At 38.9% G+C, this 17,890-nt stretch overlaps 1 protein-coding gene across 10 annotated transcripts in view; it reads right to left on the bottom strand.

Annotated features, from left to right (window-relative positions):
* Nucleotides 1-17,365, bottom strand: part of SIPA1L2 (signal induced proliferation associated 1 like 2) — a 151,048-nt gene extending 133,683 nt beyond the window's left edge. For 9 of the 10 annotated variants that reach the window (XM_074818464.1, XM_074818466.1, XM_074818468.1 and 6 more), the window contains exon 1: nt 17,272-17,336. The gene's annotated coding sequence lies outside the window, so the exon portion shown is untranslated. Of the gene's footprint in view, nt 1-17,271 lie in introns of all 10 variants that reach the window. The other variant, XM_074818465.1, reaches the window with a different exon arrangement.
* Nucleotides 17,366-17,890: the final 525 nt, after the last annotated feature.

Below are 17,890 nucleotides of genomic sequence, written 5' to 3'. Positions count from 1 at the left end.
AACACAATTCACATATGACCTAATCTACTTCTAAATAAAACAATAGTAAGCAGGTTTTGGACATATTTATTTAAGAGCTTCAAAAGAAATGTAAATATAAAAGCAGGAGACTACATTAGGACAATATAGTTCAATATATTCAAATAAGCTTTCTATGAAACAAAATGCAAATGACTAATTTATAGAAAGAGAACAACTCATTCCCTCAATCTGTGTTTTCTAAGTCATGAGTTGTACTTTTTTCCCCAAACATTAGTTATAATAGCTCTAATCTAAGGTTCATGCTCCTAGTCCATGCATAGGAGAGAATGCAAATGCAATTAGTGTTGTGTACCTCATTTGGGACTTAAAAGGACGTTAAGTTTCTTGCCATCTTTTGTACCTAACCATTTTATAGATAATCTTATTTGAGAAAGACAGTAAGGCTCTGCACCTTAGTGCATTCTGCTAACTAGTGCAGGTTAAGCAGAGCTCAATAGCTTTGGCACCATGCCATGAAGCATCTTCTTCCTTAAAAGAAAGTCCCCCTCATTCATTCAGTACCTTCATCTTCAGTGTTGTTGTGAACATTGCCTTCTGGTCTTCTTAAACACATTAAGTAACTAAGAGGAATTTAACCTGACCTGAAACAAACTGTCAAGGTTGCCAAAGTTCTGGAAACACATCCTTTATTCAACCATTGAACCCAAACTAAACCAAGACAAACCCTTCTATTATAAAGCTGCAGTTGCTACTAGGAATAAGGTTGGAGTAAAATACTAACTGATTTACAAGGCATTTTGAAACTGTGTGCCACCATACAGTTTCATCTCAATAATGCACTTGCATAACAATTTATACACATTAAGGATGCTACCCACCATATATTCCATTCTAAATACTGCAATAGGATAAGAGTAATGAATACCAGCAGTCAAGTAGTACAGCATTTCCACCAGGAATAGATATCTAGCAATCAAAAAAAAAAAATACTTTAAATCATAAACATCACTGACCAAGGATAAACTGTCTCTTTCTGCTGACTTATAAAACCAATCACTGAAAGAACAAAAAATTCCAGTGCTTTATTTCAGATCTGAGAGTGGTTTGATTATTTTGCACGTGCGGAACAGACAACGAAACAGTCACTCGGAGTTATGGTTTATTTCTCTTTCTACATTTCAGATGTGTGCACAGGCATGCACACATTCACACCCCATTCACTCACCTCTCTCCTGCCTGGCAAAGATTTTTCTGCTTCCCAAGCCAAGAACATTACTGTTGTTTTATTTTATTTTGTTTTAGTAGAAGGCTCTACCCAAGAAATTCCTACCACTTAGCTAGAATGTTGAGACTGGCTTGACAAGAAAACAGCACATCAAGACTGAGCAATACTGCAAAAAAAATGCTCGAGACAACTGTACAGTTGCAATATACACACTTTGCAGCTATCACAAGTATCCTAAATATCACACAGCCCTTCTTTCCTCTTCCCACAAAGGGATTAGTATTTCTTGTTTCAGTCATAATTATCAGCTATAGGATTTTTAAACAGCTTATACTTTTACAAAATAGGTACAATGCTGAAAACAAAAGTATTTTCAAGTTAACGCACTTTTAAGATGCATAGATAAAAAGAAAAAAAGAACATGAAAGACCATCTAATATATTTTGGGGTATGAAGAGAGCAGAATATTTGTGTTTGACAATTTTTTTACCCCCTACCACAGGAGAAAATAGTATCTAGTGTTGATTATTGAAACGAAGATATTTTAAAAACTGACAATGAACTTACAAAACACAGAAAAGTCAGGATTCTAGACCTTGTCACTCTGATAGGATAAATAGTCAATAACCTTGCAGGCATCAGACTTGGCTTCAGATAAAAATCAGACTAGGATAGCAGGAGTAAGTCCAGGCACAGGCTTTGTCTCTTTTGTCCTGAAAGTGACAGCTGAAAAGAGTCTGTATCAGCTAAGCAGAGCAGTGACAGTTCTGTAGAAAAAGAGGCTTACTTTGCAAGTTTTTCTTTTTTCTCATATATCACTCAATCACAAAAGATAGCGTTAAGATTCAGACACATCTTTTTTTGTTCTGTTAAGGACATAAGGTTAGGCCATTCAGACTAGTTACTCACTTGTGAACTCCTATACAAATAGGTCATCATTTTGTCATAAACTGCTCCCAATATAATAATGGAAAGGTAGTCTTGAAAAAAAAAATATGGAAAGACATACAAAGAAAGCTTGAGGTTTGCTTAATATAGAGTTCAAATTCTCAAATATTCAATGATGGCAAAATATAGATCTGCACTCCCATCTGTACTGATCAAAGAACAGCCAGGAAAGAGCTGAAGGGGATTCTTTTGATATAAGAAAAAAACCACTATCTAAATTTACCCGATATAGTGCTTAATATCTAACAATGAAACTTGAAGTGGGTTTTTGGGTTTTTTTCAGATGAACAATTCCTTTAATCTAACAGAAAATTTGAGAGCATTTTGTATATATGGAGGGTATTCTTAATAAATATTTTCATATTCCACATGTGTTTCCATTCACTTGGTCTTCTCACTCTCCCTCCATTTAAGAGCATCTTGAAGGCAACAAATACCCACTTTTTATACAATGTATATAACTACAGAGAGCTAAACAAATGAGGACCTATTCCACAGCCCATCAGTTTGTGGAGAGAAACTGCTGTTAATACATTAACATCCCAGAAAACATAACCTTACACATTGGTACCTCTGAAACATTAATATTATCAACTCTTCTACTAAGATAATGGCATTTTTATTAACCCAGGGCTTAAGTGAGTTATGCTGTCGTACCATAGGCCTACGCTTTTTAAACAGAGAAGTGATTTTTTGTGCCACAAGTGGGTAATGGCCAGTCAGTAGAGGGGTGTGGGAGACAGAATAGAGCACGAGTGAAGGGCATGAGAAGTTTTACTGTAGAATGAAAGACCATGTGTGGGAGGAGGAAAGTATTAGAGTGAAAATTATGTCATTACAGTTTAAGAAAAAAATGCATTCTAAACAGATTTTTTTTAAATTTATTGCCAAAAAGGTTGAAGGCCATAAACATTTTATTAGAAGCTCAGGTTTTAGGTTTCATAACATCTCATAACTGCAATGCTTTACTGTGGTCAGCTAACTATGAGAATTTTTATATTATTCATTTAAATCAGCTGGACTACTGGCAATTAGTTGCCATTTTGTTGAAATCTAGTTTAAATGGGAAAAAAAAACCCACCACCCAACAGTAAAAAGATAGAAAAATACAAAGCAAATATAGGAAGCTATATGGTTTTTTTGGTGTGTGTAACAAACACTGGTGTGTGACCAGATCTGTGAGTCATACTATTACAGCAAGCAAAAGCAATAAAAATGAAACACTGTAAAATGTAACCATTAGAAAATAGTAATCTGTGATCTTTCCATGAAGAATTTTTAAATGACAGTCATACTGCCTTCATGAGGAGAAAAGAGAGGATAGATGGGGCGGGACAGCCCCAGGGGATACATGTTTTTTCCACCTCAAGCTGAACCTTAAAAAAAACCCAAAAAACCTAAAGAGAAAAGTAGATGCTGCTGATGTAATGCTTTTAAATCTCCATTACAACAGTTGTCAATCACATTTCCATAGTAGTGTGGGGTTCTTGGTGGGTTTTGTTTGTATACCCTTCCCATTGAGTAACTGTATCTCAGATAACTCAATTTTAGTGAGCTGGCCAAAATAAAGAGACAATACTTTTTTATTTCTGTTCAAGCCATAACAAGTTAGAGAAAAAAATTACTTCTGAATACTTAAAAATTACTCTGTAAACTTTGTTTCCTTTTGTTATTTGCTTTCTTCTCACATTCATCTTAAGTTTTTGTAAAGCATGTCACCTTCATCCATGTTGTTCTTAACTTCCGTTTCTCACTCAGTCACACTGTATAGTGTTCAGAATTGGAAATACAGTTTATGCTAAGGTCAACATTTTATTTGGGTTAGTTTCATTACAAAGAAATATAATTGACATTCTCTGAAACTACTCCATTGTGCAAACAAAATATTAGTAAGTGGGAAGATCAGGAGATTAATTTCAAAAGCTTAGTCCTGCTCTGAAAATAAAATGCCAATGAACAGACTTTTTAAACACACTAATGAATGGAAATGATGAGTAACTGACTTATGAATCAGTCAAAAGCCTAAAAAGAAAAATAAAATTCATTGCTCCCTGTAATATAATTTTCAGCATATTTTACAGTTTTCCAGATGTCTATAGAGTTTTTTTTTTTACTTGTTTGGAAGTATTTAGTTCTAAGGGTTTTATAAGACACATTAACTTACAAAAAGCAGCAACCCTACTCTGTCTCATTTGTGAGCTGGCCAGCTGCAGAACTTGGTTTGACATTAGGTTCCAAGGTCTGCTTTGTCCTGTATATTCCATTAGCAATTGTGCTAGCCTTGATAAAAATCAAAAGATGAGTTAGACTGCATGAAACAACACAGTTTAGAGGAAGGAAGCTCACATTTCACAGCTACCAAAATTCTAGGCAGACTGATTAAATTTTCAGGTCAAACACACTTTGAGACTAAACCTAGAACCCTTCAAAAACTGGGCAGAGTAAGTGGAAACCCATAGTTTTACCTTCCGACTTTCCAGTTTGACAACATCACTTTATATCCTTTACCAAGTACCAGTTACTGTGTTCCATATTCCAATGTATATTCACATGTGGAAAAAACATTGCAAAAGGACCAAGTACTTACAGAGCTTTCAAGCTTTTTTTATTATTTATTTTTTAGGTAAAGGTTTGAGAGTACTCATCAGATAGACACAGACAGTTACTGATTCTGATATCAGCAGCTAGGATTAGGTTCAGCAAAGGTGAAGCAAAATGACTAGTTTGCAAAACACATCATATGAAATCAGGATTTAATACTACCATTTTCTGAAGGTTCAGTGTCAGATGATTTAAATATACTTAGACCTACACAACACTGGAAGCTACTCTGCCTGTGAAAATCTCATTCTTGCCCTAACCAAGGCCACACATTAGGACACCGTTTTGCACTTAAGGTACTATTTCGCCTCCAAATCATAATAGCAGGGAATTAATTTGGAACATACCTATAGTCATGTAAAAGCTGGAAGAATGTTTTACATAAACAGTAACAGGTCAATTCAAATCTTTTCAAAGACATAATAACTCCACGTTGATTTTGGAAGCCTGCTCTTCATGGACTACTTTCTACAACTATTGTTGAGGTGAGGCAGCCTTCCATACTGCTACCTCTGTATTTTAAATTACGGTACTGTCACTGCTTGGTACATAAGCCATACTCAACCTATTTAGGAACTCAGCAAGAGCTACTGCTTCAGCTGGGTTCCCATAAGCATCAAAGAGAGGCTGCCTCAGGAGCTGCAGCCCTACACAGTAGAAAGATTCCCTAGGTCAGCTCATCAGTGGTACACCAAAAAAATGGCTGTTGGTACAACCTGGAATTAAGAAAGTATCTAATCAGGACCATACTGAAAACAGAACAAGTAAAGAGACAACAGACTGTCATGAAAAAACTAAATTATTACTTTATTAGATGGAGTCTAAAATCAATCTTGGAATCAGTCTTACCTCATATTTTCAATAATGACCTTGACACAAAGTAGAAGTTACTAATGAAATCTGAATACAACACAAAGTTAAGAAGCACTGGCACTGCAAAGGAAGGTAAAAAAATATAACTGAGAAAGAACAAAGTAAGTTTTGAGGAACAATTTCATTCTAGTTTTATGTTTGGAGTCACTCCCTCAAGAACTATAGGATAAGATTTTGATCGCTCTGGTAGCTCATCAGCAGAAAACACCATAGAGAGAATAACCATGACATTGTACTCAACGTGAAGACACAACTGCACAATATTTCCAGTAGAGACAAAGTTTTAATGCCATTTTATTTACCACGGACAAGACTGTGTAGAAAGCTGCTTAAATTCTTATTAGCCATAACAAAAACACAAACAGAAGAAGCATAGAGAAGGGCCTTCTGCTCCCCAGCCACCGTACTGTACAAGAGGAAGATAAGTGCTTGTCTTGTTTAAAGACTAGCTAAAAGTTTGACTAGATTAACCTCAGAAAAATGAGGTCTGACAGAGCAAGTTGTCTGTAAGTATCAGGAAGAAAAAGTATTTAGGTTAAACAAGGATATTGGTAAAATATGGGCTGCAATCTCAACATGTGCTTCACATACAGGTTAGTGGAAAATCCTAGTCCTCAGTAAAGAGAGTCCCTGAACAGCCTTCCACTGCAAGTATGAGCTGGGAGAAAACAAAACAAAACTAAACCAGCAGCAACCCATCAGTAAATCAAAAATGAGTGCAACTGATTTATGAAACAGGTCAATGATGTTGTTTTCTATAGTAACTGGTTTAGAAAAGAAACAAGTAGTTCAGTTCAGGGCAAAGGAGATTTCAGGCTAGGGCTGCTGATCTGTACCTATTATCAGCCTTAATTCAACAATTTTGGAGGTCCATCAGTTTAATAAAATTGATGTTTTAACTACTTTTGTTGAAAATATGGCTCAAAAGGAGATCAGACTGAGGTTCTCCATGCCCTCTCACACTTAGCAAAAAAAAAATCTTCAGAAGCCAAGTCGTAACCCTCTCTGCCAACTGACAAGCACTATCAGGGTTATTTCAACTTTAAGGAATTTCACCCTAAAGGAAATTCTTTCCATTCCCTTTCCTGTTTGTTATGCTTAAGTCAGCATGCATTTACAACCTCTTTCATACCGAAGCTGAATGTTATACAAAATCCTGAATTTTTAAACACTTAATGAAATGGATTATAAAAACCAAAACAGGGATCTGAAGGTCTGGTTCATGCTTTGGTAAACATTTTGGTAAACACTTAAAAGTATAATTACAGTGAAGCTGGATGAGCAAGAACAGGAATCACCTCAATCTTCTGAGGTTCTGCTGGCTCTTCTTTATAGTTAATGAAGCTAAGAGGTTAAGACTGAACATAAAAAGGTGCAAACAGCAGCTCTTTTCAGAACTGCTTTAATTTGGATTTTTAAATAATTTGACAAATCATAATTTTTTTTTTCCAGCCACATGGATAACTCTAGCATAGATTATCAAAAGTTTCACAGTACTAAAATTAGTAGTCGGAGCAAAAGAACTAAATACAAATGTAGGTTTGACTGGCTGAGAGCCAAATTTCAAAAACTCACATGTCCTGCTCTTTAACAGTAAAACAATCTTTTGGAAGAGATCCAACGGAACCGCTCAATAGAAGTTTACACATTCAAATTCTAGTATTGCTAATCATGTTTTAGAATTCAGTGACAAGGTGAGCAAAGTATATCTGAAGTCAAACCTGAAAGGTTGCTATTTTCTTTAAGTGCTTATTCTTTTGTTAAGTACTATAGTTATAAAATATTTAACTGCCAATAATTTACTTGAGAATTCTTCTCAAATGGTTTAAACAAAGAAAATATGAGTACATACTACTCCATTTCTTAGTCTTGTAAAAAAATCTTCCCAACATCCTAATCGAGAAATATTCTGTACTATAATAAAGTGGAAACACAGTACACTGGAATATCAACTAAAATTCTCAATTATCAGACCAACTATTGTAAAAAAATTTGTGATATTTCATAGAATAATTCACATGGGAAGGCACCACAGAATATCATCTAACCCAGCCTCCTGCTCAAAGCACTGAATTCAGACCAGTTTGCTTAGTCTTTGGCCAGTCTGGTCTAAAAACTGGAAAGGATGTAGATTTTACAACCTGCCTGCACTACCTGTTCCAATTCCTCGGTGTCCTCAGGGTGATTTTTGTTTCCTAGTGCCAAATCAGAATCTCACCTGTTTTAGACTATGACCACTGTCTCTTCTCCTGCCATGTACCTCTGTAAAGGGCCTGGCTGTCTTCTTAACAACCTCTCAGGTATCACCTTCTGAGGCAGCTATTAAGTATCCCCTGAGCTTTCCATTGTCCAGGCTTTGCAAAGTCAGTTCTCTCAGCCTCTCCTTATGCGCTCCAAGCCCCTCATTTTGCTGGCTCTCCACCAAACTAGCTTTACTTTACTCAATATATTTGGGGAGCTAAAACTGGATGGGGTATATCCAATGTGGTAGTCAATTGCTGAATACTGGCAATCCACTGGCTATGCTCCTGTTCGTAAAGCCTAGTATGCTGCTAGCATTTTTCACTGTCTGCAGAGCACTGTCCTCAAAACGTCATCTACTCCCCTAATGTGATGTCACGTGCAAATTTGATGAGGACACACTTCTTCTCCTTCTCCAGGTCATTGATCAAGGTACTAAACAAGATTGGTCCCAGTACAGTACTTCACTTGTAACTAGTCTCCAGGTGGAATGCAAACCATTAACTGCTACACTGTGAGCCTGACAATCCAGCCAGTCCTCCCATCCAAACCATAACATTGCAACTTGGTTATACAGATGCTGTGAAAACCATGCTGAAAGCCTGGATAAACTCAAGGCAGATGATGGGCAAACTGTCATAAGCAATATTAAATCTAATCTGATGGCATTTATGGTTTTAGCAATAAACAGAAAGGTCCCAGGACTATCGACAAGCATATAAAAGATACTCAGGAACTTCACACAAGGCCATTTTAATTACTGCTTAGACAAAAAAAAAAAAACAAAAACAAAAAACAAAAACCCAATTGCACTAGACTTCTTCCTATTAGGGAATAAAGCATAGGTCTAAAGAAAAATGTTTATACATACAACAGAAAGGTTTTAAGTTTCAGGATCTGTAAATATAGTCCATGAAAATAAAAATCAATTTCACCACCCAACCAGGGAAACCCAGAGTCATTATTCCCCTTACACATGAATGACGAAATGAAAGAGACTTCAGCTATAACAAACAAAGCAATAAAAAGAATTACTTAAACAAAAGTTAAACTTATTTATCAATTTCATTGATTAGTATTTCATATACAGCTGCAACAGATATGTTGACCTCTACTTAGGAGATTTCTAGTTGAGCCAATTTTCACACAGTGACCCATAAGTGACTATGAGTCTGGACAGCACTTGCTGAGAGTCCATGAAGAATGGTTTGTCTGGTGGCACTGTTTTTTCAACCTTACAACCTGTTGTTAAGTCACAGACAGGACTATCTAACATATTTTAGATTTCTCTTATTATTACTTTTCCCCACATTGATTCCTGTAGCTGCCACAAAGAATTAATACAATTGTACCAAGAGATGTGGTTGAGACAGCTGGTACAGAAAAAAAAATGGTTCATGAGAATCTCTAACTTGCAACTTTAAACACCTCTGGCACATTGAATGTTGTAAAATGAGTGAACAGGAACCTTGACACTGTTCGGTACAATCTACATAAGAAAAACATTACCATTAAGCATCTATTTTCCCAGGAGAAGTGATTATTACTATGCATATATGTAAATATTCTATTTTAACACTCAGCCACAGTATTTTCATAGGCACAAAGCAAGGCAGATATTCAATTAACTCTTTGTGAATACAAAGACACAGTTTGTATGCCCATTACCAGGCACAAAGGTACACTCTATACATTGATAGTACTAACATAGCCTTATATATTTAACAATACTTAAAAAAATACAGCAGTAAAATTCAAAGTAAAAACAAAACATTTTACAAAATGCAGTATCCATTTGCTGCAGATCGGTGTGATGAAAAGAATGGTCAGCTATTTTTAAGAGTTATTTGCTAAGGAACAAGCCTTATGCAATCACACAGTGCAACACCTCCCTCTGCCTTGAGATTTTTTGAGCCTGTTGTTTGACTTGGCAAAATTTGATAGACAAGATAAAGTTTCAAGAGTAATTATGCTCATGGAAACTTCTCTTTAAAAGTTACACTATTACAGAGAAAAAGCACAAAGCATCCCAAGCATGAGAGAAGCACTGACATTAGCAAAATTACCAAACCTGAGAATTTCAGGGACTAATGAGGTACTGCTTGCCCTTCACTCAGAAATCTCCACCAAAAATAATGACTTCCAGTGGCCCAGGGCAAGAAGAAAACAAAAGCTCAGAACCCCAGAAAACCCCTCTGCTTTAACAGTAGAAACCTCATCTCATATAGAAAACATTGTTGGAGCTCAATTTATATTTGATAGCCTGGGGTTTTTCAGTGTAAAACTCTGAGCAACCACCTGTACAGCTCTTGACCATTTCAGATGATCTCATCTATCCTGTTTCCTTCTTGTAGCAAACTGGTCAAATTCTACATTTCAAGAGAGGTGAAAGTGAGCAAATCTGTTCTCACATTGTTACAGATTACACCAGTCATTATTTACCCCACCTTGTCTCACCACCTTTAAAAATAATCATTTCAAATGGTTTCCTACGCAAACAAGGCTGTTTGATTCAAAATGATGTACAAATATACTAAGAAAGTTGTTGCGGGTAGGGGCAGCAAGTAGCAGAGAATCTGAGAGGAGGAAGACACCCACCTCTGGAGTACCTGCCTGATCTCAAAAAACTGACAGCCAGTTAAAGGAGAAAACATTCTGAGCATTGACAGGTTTATCCCACTAGCTTCTGTCAGCCAGCTTCCACAACTGAATGCAGACACCTATGTATCTCTGCCAAATTACTCTGTGAATGGATTGTTTCGGTGGTCTGAAAAGGGAATTTGAAATAGAAGGTTATTGTTTTGATAAAGGATTTTAACTACCTGGACATCACTTAAGTGACTACTACAGCTCAACCCAGATGAAAGAATTTCAAGATCAAACTAAGGGATATATTTGTATTAGCAATATAAAGGAAGCTATGGAAGTGCCAAAGTAAGTCTCCTGTTTTAGCATATTTTATGAATTAAAAAAAAATTTCCTCAAAGTTATTTCAAAGCTTTCTTCATATAATTCTCCTTGCTGAACATCCCAACAAGTTTCCCCACGCCTGATCGTGCCATCAATCTAAAACTTATTTCAGTTGAAATTATTGCACCTCCTGTATATAATGACCACATGCAGAGAAGCACCTTTGTAGTCATTTAGCTTGCTATATGTAATAACAGGCATTCTTTTTCTCATTTACCATGTAACAAGAATAGTAGTACTTCAAAACGGAAACACTAAAACAGTTACTGTATGGCTTATCATTGAACACCAACTTCATACAGTGTTTTCGTTGAAGACATGACAAACTAAATCTAACAGAAATCCCCAGTGGTTTCACTTGTGAGCTCCAGTGTCAGGCTGGAGCACGGTGACGTAACATAGCCTTAAACTAATTCCTGCCTTGTCTCAATTCATATCATAGGTTCCATACTGTTAAACATAAAACATTTTTCTCTGAACCTCAGATGGAAGAGAACAGAGGAGTAATGACAATACTGCTGAGAAAATACACTATGGGTTTGTAAATACAATGAGTTGTTTTGCATTAGTCCAATGAACAAAATTATTCTCACACTGGGTTTGCATTCATCATCAATTAGAATTTTTACATGACAAACCCAGAGCATCCTGCTGAACCCAAATCACAGCTGGCAGTCCTGCAGCCCAATGTGGCAAGGCAGCCACTCTCTTTGAAACAGCTCCCTCCATTGCTATAGAGAAAAACCACTAGGAACAATAATAATAAGCTGTTGTCCTGACAACCTTACAAAGCAAAACCAAGGCTTACTTTACTATAGCAGAACAGTAAGGATAACCTGATCACCGTAAACTGCTCCTAATTCTTCAAGAGCAGCTGTCCACTGCAATAAGCAAGACCAGCAGAGCAAAATACATGTGCTTCCCTGGATCCTGTAGTTGATATGCACATCATGCAGGAGAATGTATGCATATACACAGCCACACTTTCTTTTTCCCCACTTTTTTCCATGTTGTGTCACACTAACATGGCAATGAGATTTCATGGTAAAACATGTGAAGTATTCATTTTCAGTGCTGAGAGGCTAGAAAAATACTTAGGAGTGCTCTTTTCCTTGAATGTACTTTAGGATCTAAAAGTAGGAAATAATTACTTTTGAACAAAAAGCCACAAACAAAAACAACCAAAGAAGAAGAGTGTGATCAAGTAACTCATAACTCTCAGGTGAAAAAAAAAAACACTAAACAAATGGGAAAAACAAAAACCAAAACCAAAAAGATACGGACTGAAATTTCATATCTTTCACAGATGCCTTCTCCATAAAATATACGAGACAGAGCTGTTTTTGCAGTGACAGTTTTGCTAGCTATGCATTAATTGCAGGATTCCTTTTTACTCCCCCTCGTGAAAGGAAAAAATCACAGCAAGAGTATTTTAACAGTATGTGCATTTGTAACACCTATAGAAAGCTTTATTCTGTCCTTACTCACCTTAATTGACATTTTGTTCTCACATCATTTCACAATTTATCTGATTTGACTGAAGTGAATGTAAAAATTCAACATGAAACACAAAGTGGCCCGGAATCTCCTTTCCCTCTCATATATATGGAACAAACAAGTGTCAAAAAAAAACCCATACAAAAAAAACCCACCAGAAAAATGTTATTAAGTTGTTCAAGAGCATATACTAGGTTTTAAAAAAGCATTTTATTCCATTTGAATCAACCTGCCACTGAACCTCTAATGTTCTCAGAGTACCCTTTCTTATAAATACATTTTATTCAGTACTGTAATCTGTTTACATAATCTGTAAAAGAGTTCTATAACTTCATCACAGATTGTATCAGGTTTAAAATAAAGGTTGGTGAACCAAAAGGGAAATGGAAGGGCAAATTGTTGAGCTGTACGAAAGCTTTGTAACTCTATTATGTGTCCTCTAGCATAAGTCCCATTAAATCATTTTCATGTAACTTAAGTTTGAAAAGTCATATTGAATCATAGCTATGATTCAAAAGCCTACCTAAAAGATGAGGTAGCAGGCAGGCATTATCACAATCCACAGCCACTGTGCCAGAGAGAATTCAGGCAGTGAAGGGAGAGGGGGAGAAAGGAAGGAATGGCAAATAATATAGAAGGATTATACAAATATCTGCAGAGCTGGATATGTCATTTTTCAGGATTCTGGACAACAAATGAAGACATTATATAAGAAAAGATTCAAAGTCAATGGCAAAACTCCAAGTCCTGTGCTCAGAATTTCACTTGAGCTGCTAAGGGGGAGGGGAAATCATGACAACTTCAGCTACTGCCACCTTTCAGCCTCCTCGCTACTACATGACAATTTACTACCCTTCCTCCAGTCTCCTAGATTCCCTCACTTCCAAAACAGCTATGGTATCTTTCTACATTACATCTCTCAGCTTTAAAAAAAAAAAAAAAAAAAAAAAGTGCGTGAGTACAGGTCATTCTCCTAAGGAACACAGAATCCCCAGTTAACAGCAACTAAAACAAATGCCTATTTCCTTTCAAACATCTACTATTCTTAAAATGTTTTACAAGCATCAGATCCAATAAAGCTGTTTGCTTGCAGATCCAAAAAGATGGGACAGCAGCTGCTTACATTTATTACGTGTTCAGAAGATTATCTCTGTGAGGATGCAAGACATTTTTTAAACAAAACCTTTAATTATGTATGAACTGAACACTAAGAAACTCCAGAAAACCAGAAGAATCCACTTATAAATCACGAATAGCTAACTGCTGATGTAATTACACTTTCATGATCCAAACAAGAGTCTACATATCTTCTAGTAAGAACTATGGGAAAAAATAATCATAATGACATTTCTGCCTACTGCTGTCCTGTCTCTAGCTAAAAATCTAGAAGAGTACCACCAATTATAATAACCCTCCTCAATCTTCAGTTCAATCAGTTATGCCTGAAAATGACTTTAAATCTGGGGTCAACGCTTTACTACAAAGCAAGGCAGGTCTCTCATTTACTTCTGTCAGGATAAATCAGATGTTTGACATTACCTTTGCTTTTTCACAACAAACTAAAAAAATAAGACAGCTATTCATGTGAAGTCCTAGCAATTCTTAAAAATCTAACCAGTCATACGGCATCATCACTGAATGTCATGAGGAATTAATGTTATTCTTAATGCAATCTATGTAAAAAACCAGTATTTTTAAAATTAAAAAAAAAGAAAAATGTGAAACATACTCTTCAATCTACTAAATACAAATTCTATATAGTCAGAGCTATATATGGTAACAGTCTTCATGAATTCTCCTTACTGGATTTTTGGATTTTGTAGACAGTCCTCACAGTATTTCCTCAAAATAATTCAGGTAGAAAAAACAGGATAGGAAAAGACTGTGAGGGGCACCCCTACCCTAAACTTCCTCAACTGTTCAGATTTATAGGAGGATGAAAATTCCCTTAAAAATAAAGACATAAAATGAAGTTTGTCTTAACTTTGCAAGAGGTAATGATTTAAAGAATCAGATTTCAATTATGCTACCTAACATATTGAAAATTTCTGCTATGAGTACAATATTGCAATACATAAAATAAAAAGCCATGTCCACTTCACTGAATCACAACCCAGCTTGCCCAAACATTTTAAAATTGCAAAGTATTTTAAATTGCAAAGCAAAAATTGCATGGAAAGAGAAAGGAGCATTTGTCAAACCACGATTTCATTTCAGGCTGTCAATACAGCTACTGTTGGTAATCTTGGATGACTAATGTAAGAAACTAGATAACCCAGCGCCCCACCCTCTTTCCACAATCTGTAACTTACCTTATATTTTCATAATAACATAGCATTTCTCACTGGATATTACCGTACTAGATCATCATCAGTAACAGGTACAAACCTACTGAAAATATTTTAACATCCAACCATCTAAATATAGTCTTAATTCTAGCCAAGGCAAGGAGAAAATATTTACTTTCTCCTGCAGTTTGAACTGCTGATCTGCACGTAAAAAGCTTAGGTGCAATGCCTGACTGCTATGTCCAATATGAAGCTAAAAGTGAAAAAAAAGAACTGCCTCAGTTCACTTGCAAAGGTCAAACAGCAAAAGAAAGGGATGGTTTTGCCTGTTTGACCACTGCTTTGTTTAGTTCCTCATTTGACTCTCTTCATTTGCAAGAGTATTTCACAATGCACTTGAGTAATGGTATGTCAGTAAAAAAAAAAAAAAAGACCATATTATCTTTCTTTCAGGAAAATAGAACAGGAACCTTTAAAAAAAACCTCTCTGATTTGCACAGTAAGCAAACACCAGCTACAAAGAATTGAGGTTTTGTTTAGTACTAGGTTTCACGTTATACCCTTGGCATATATGAATGACATGATCTTTAATTGATCCAATACGATTGGTGAAACAGTCTGGCATCCTCACAAGTATTCCTTTTTGTTATATCTAAGTGCTGCATGCCCTGGTAAGGTAAGCCACTGGGCATGCAAAACCAAGACAATACATTGAGACCTCTCTGAAATCTAGCTTTATGTGAATGCTACATAAATTATAAATCAACTGTTGTGGAGCCTAAGTGATGCTTAAATATCCATAATGCATTAGAGCTCTTGGTGCTTTAAACATGTTTGCATTAATAATAAAAGATATTTCAAAGATCATATTTAAGATTGAAGAAGCAAATGGCAGGCAAAGAATGCATTCCATTGACAACAGGCACAGTTTTGGAAAAACACAAGAAATAGATTAATAACGCATCAGGCCTAGGCATTCCTATATCCAGCAGGCTGTGATGCACTATATTTCTGATTCCAACTCCAAAATGCTTCAGTCTAAGTTAGGTACAGAATCTGGGAAAAAGTAGCCAAACAAACAATATTAATGCACTACAGTCTTTTTTAAAATAAGTCCATCAAACTAATAACCGAGACTGAACTATTGTTTTTTTTCCCATTTTCAAACATCCCTCCTTATCCAGCTGCTTTCCTTTAAAGCAGCCTAAACATTTTGCAGAGCTACCTTCCAACTAAACAAACTTCCTTTAGATACTGGTAGTATGTATATATAAAATAATGTTTATAAGCAGCAAGCTGAACTGAGCAAAACAATTAATTATGTCAGCTAGTAAGCAAACTTCAAATTCTGCTCTGGTCTAATCAGTGCAGAACTGATCAAGAAGGTAGTTTACTATTCACGGAAAGAAAAAAAAAAATAGACAAATACAGAAATAGTAGGCTGCAGAGACAGATTACATGCTTTCCTCCTCTGCTGGATATCTGATATAAGAAAGCCATCTAGTGTTAACTTTTAGAAGTGAAAATTGTGCACAAAAGAGCTCGGGAGAATTTACATGTGCAATTCTCTTTAACTTTGCATATCTTCTACATCATAAAAAAATAAAACTCGTTTCCTCTAGAAAAGCCAGGCTGAAAGCAAAGATTCAAACTACCAATGTGTTAAAATAATCCAGCATCGAGTACTAAGCTAGTTTACTGACCTACTTCGTGAACGTTAATATCCGTACCTGAAATTTGTCAACTTCAGAGTTGCCTTTGTCGAGACTGCGTAACCCTGCTCCCACACCCTCACGGACACACGCACACACCCCACCTCAGCAAAACGCTGCGGAGCGCCCCAGAAGAGGTACGGAGCCACGCAAACAAAATCGAAAGCAAAGCTGATCTCAACTGGCTATCATTTACCGAATCAAATACTAAGTTTGGAGAACGGACCACTGAACGCGCATCAGAGTACTACGAGATAACAAAGAGTGCAAAAAGGATACAGGTTGAGCCTCGTATACGGTAGCTCAATAAATAGCCTTAAAATCACTGCAGGGAACTGAAGGACCTTTCCCTCTGCTACCCCAAACGCTTGGCGGTCCCACTGCAGCGTCTCCGCTCTGAAAAACCAGTTACACCCCAGAGACGCCCGAGCCCGGCAAACTTACTCCGAAATTGCCATTCTTCTTGAAATGGGCTCCAGAGCCGGGGCAGGGCGGCGGGGCGCGGAGCCGCTCCGGCGGGGCAGACCCGTCCTGCAGGTGCCTGCCGGCCGCACTGACACCCCCCGACACCGCCCGCACTCCCGAGGTAGCGGAGCGCAGCGCTGTGTAGAAACGCGACGTGCGGGAGGGAGCCCACCCCGCTCCGGTGGCGGCCGGGACGAGGACGGGGTGCTGAGGGGGGAAGGGGGTCCGCGGGTCCTCGCTTCCCGCCCCCCACCCGACCCCAGCCCTCCGCCCTCCCGCCGAGCTCGGAGAAGCCGAGTCTCCCTCCCAACGGCACCTGAGGGGAGAGGAGATGGGTCTCTCCCCAGGGCACCCCGCTCCCACACCGCTCCCGTGCCCTTCCCGGGACGGAAAGCACTCGTACGCCCGCGCTGCCCGGGCACCCCCCCCGCCGCGGGGCACGGACGCGACGGCAGGCGCCGCTCCTTACCTGGTGCTGCCGCCGCCGCCGCCGCCGCTGCTGCCGCTGCTGCCCGCGCTCCGGCTGCTCCCGCCGCGGGACCCCCATGCCCCCGCCCGCCCCCCCAACCCCGCCGCCGCCGCGCACACAGGCTCCGCTCCGCTCCGCTCCCCGCCGCCGGCGCGCGCGCGCTCCTCTCCCCTCCCGCGGGACACGCCGCCCGCGGGGCGCCGCGAACGTTAACGGGAACCGGAGGGAGGGGGGGGGGCGTCCGCTGGGGTCTCACGGGCGGGCGGGCGCGCGCCGCGCAGCGCCTCCTCCTCCTCCTCCTCCTCCTCCTCCTCCTCCTCCGGTCCCCCCGCCACCCCCTTCCTCGCGCTCGCCCGCTCCCTCGCGCTCTGCCCGGCGCTGGCTCTGCAGCGCGCCCCAGCCGCCGGACGGGGAGGAGGCGGAGGGCAGGGCGGGGCGGGGCGGGAGCAGCACCCGCACCCCCCGCCACACACACACACAGACCCGCTCTCGCCTGCCCTCGCACACCCGCAAGCTCCACCCCCCGCCTGCCGGCCCCGCCTTCCATTGGTTTCGCCGGCTCGGCCCCGGGGGAACGCGAACTCCCCATTGGCCACTCGCGCTGTCGCGCAACCAAAAC

Source organism: Strix aluco, chromosome 3 (genome assembly GCF_031877795.1).
Source record: "Strix aluco isolate bStrAlu1 chromosome 3, bStrAlu1.hap1, whole genome shotgun sequence".
Taxonomy (NCBI): Eukaryota; Metazoa; Chordata; class Aves; order Strigiformes; family Strigidae; genus Strix; species Strix aluco.
Note: the sequence above shows the minus strand (reverse complement) of the source record. Positions and strands in the feature narration are given on the sequence as shown.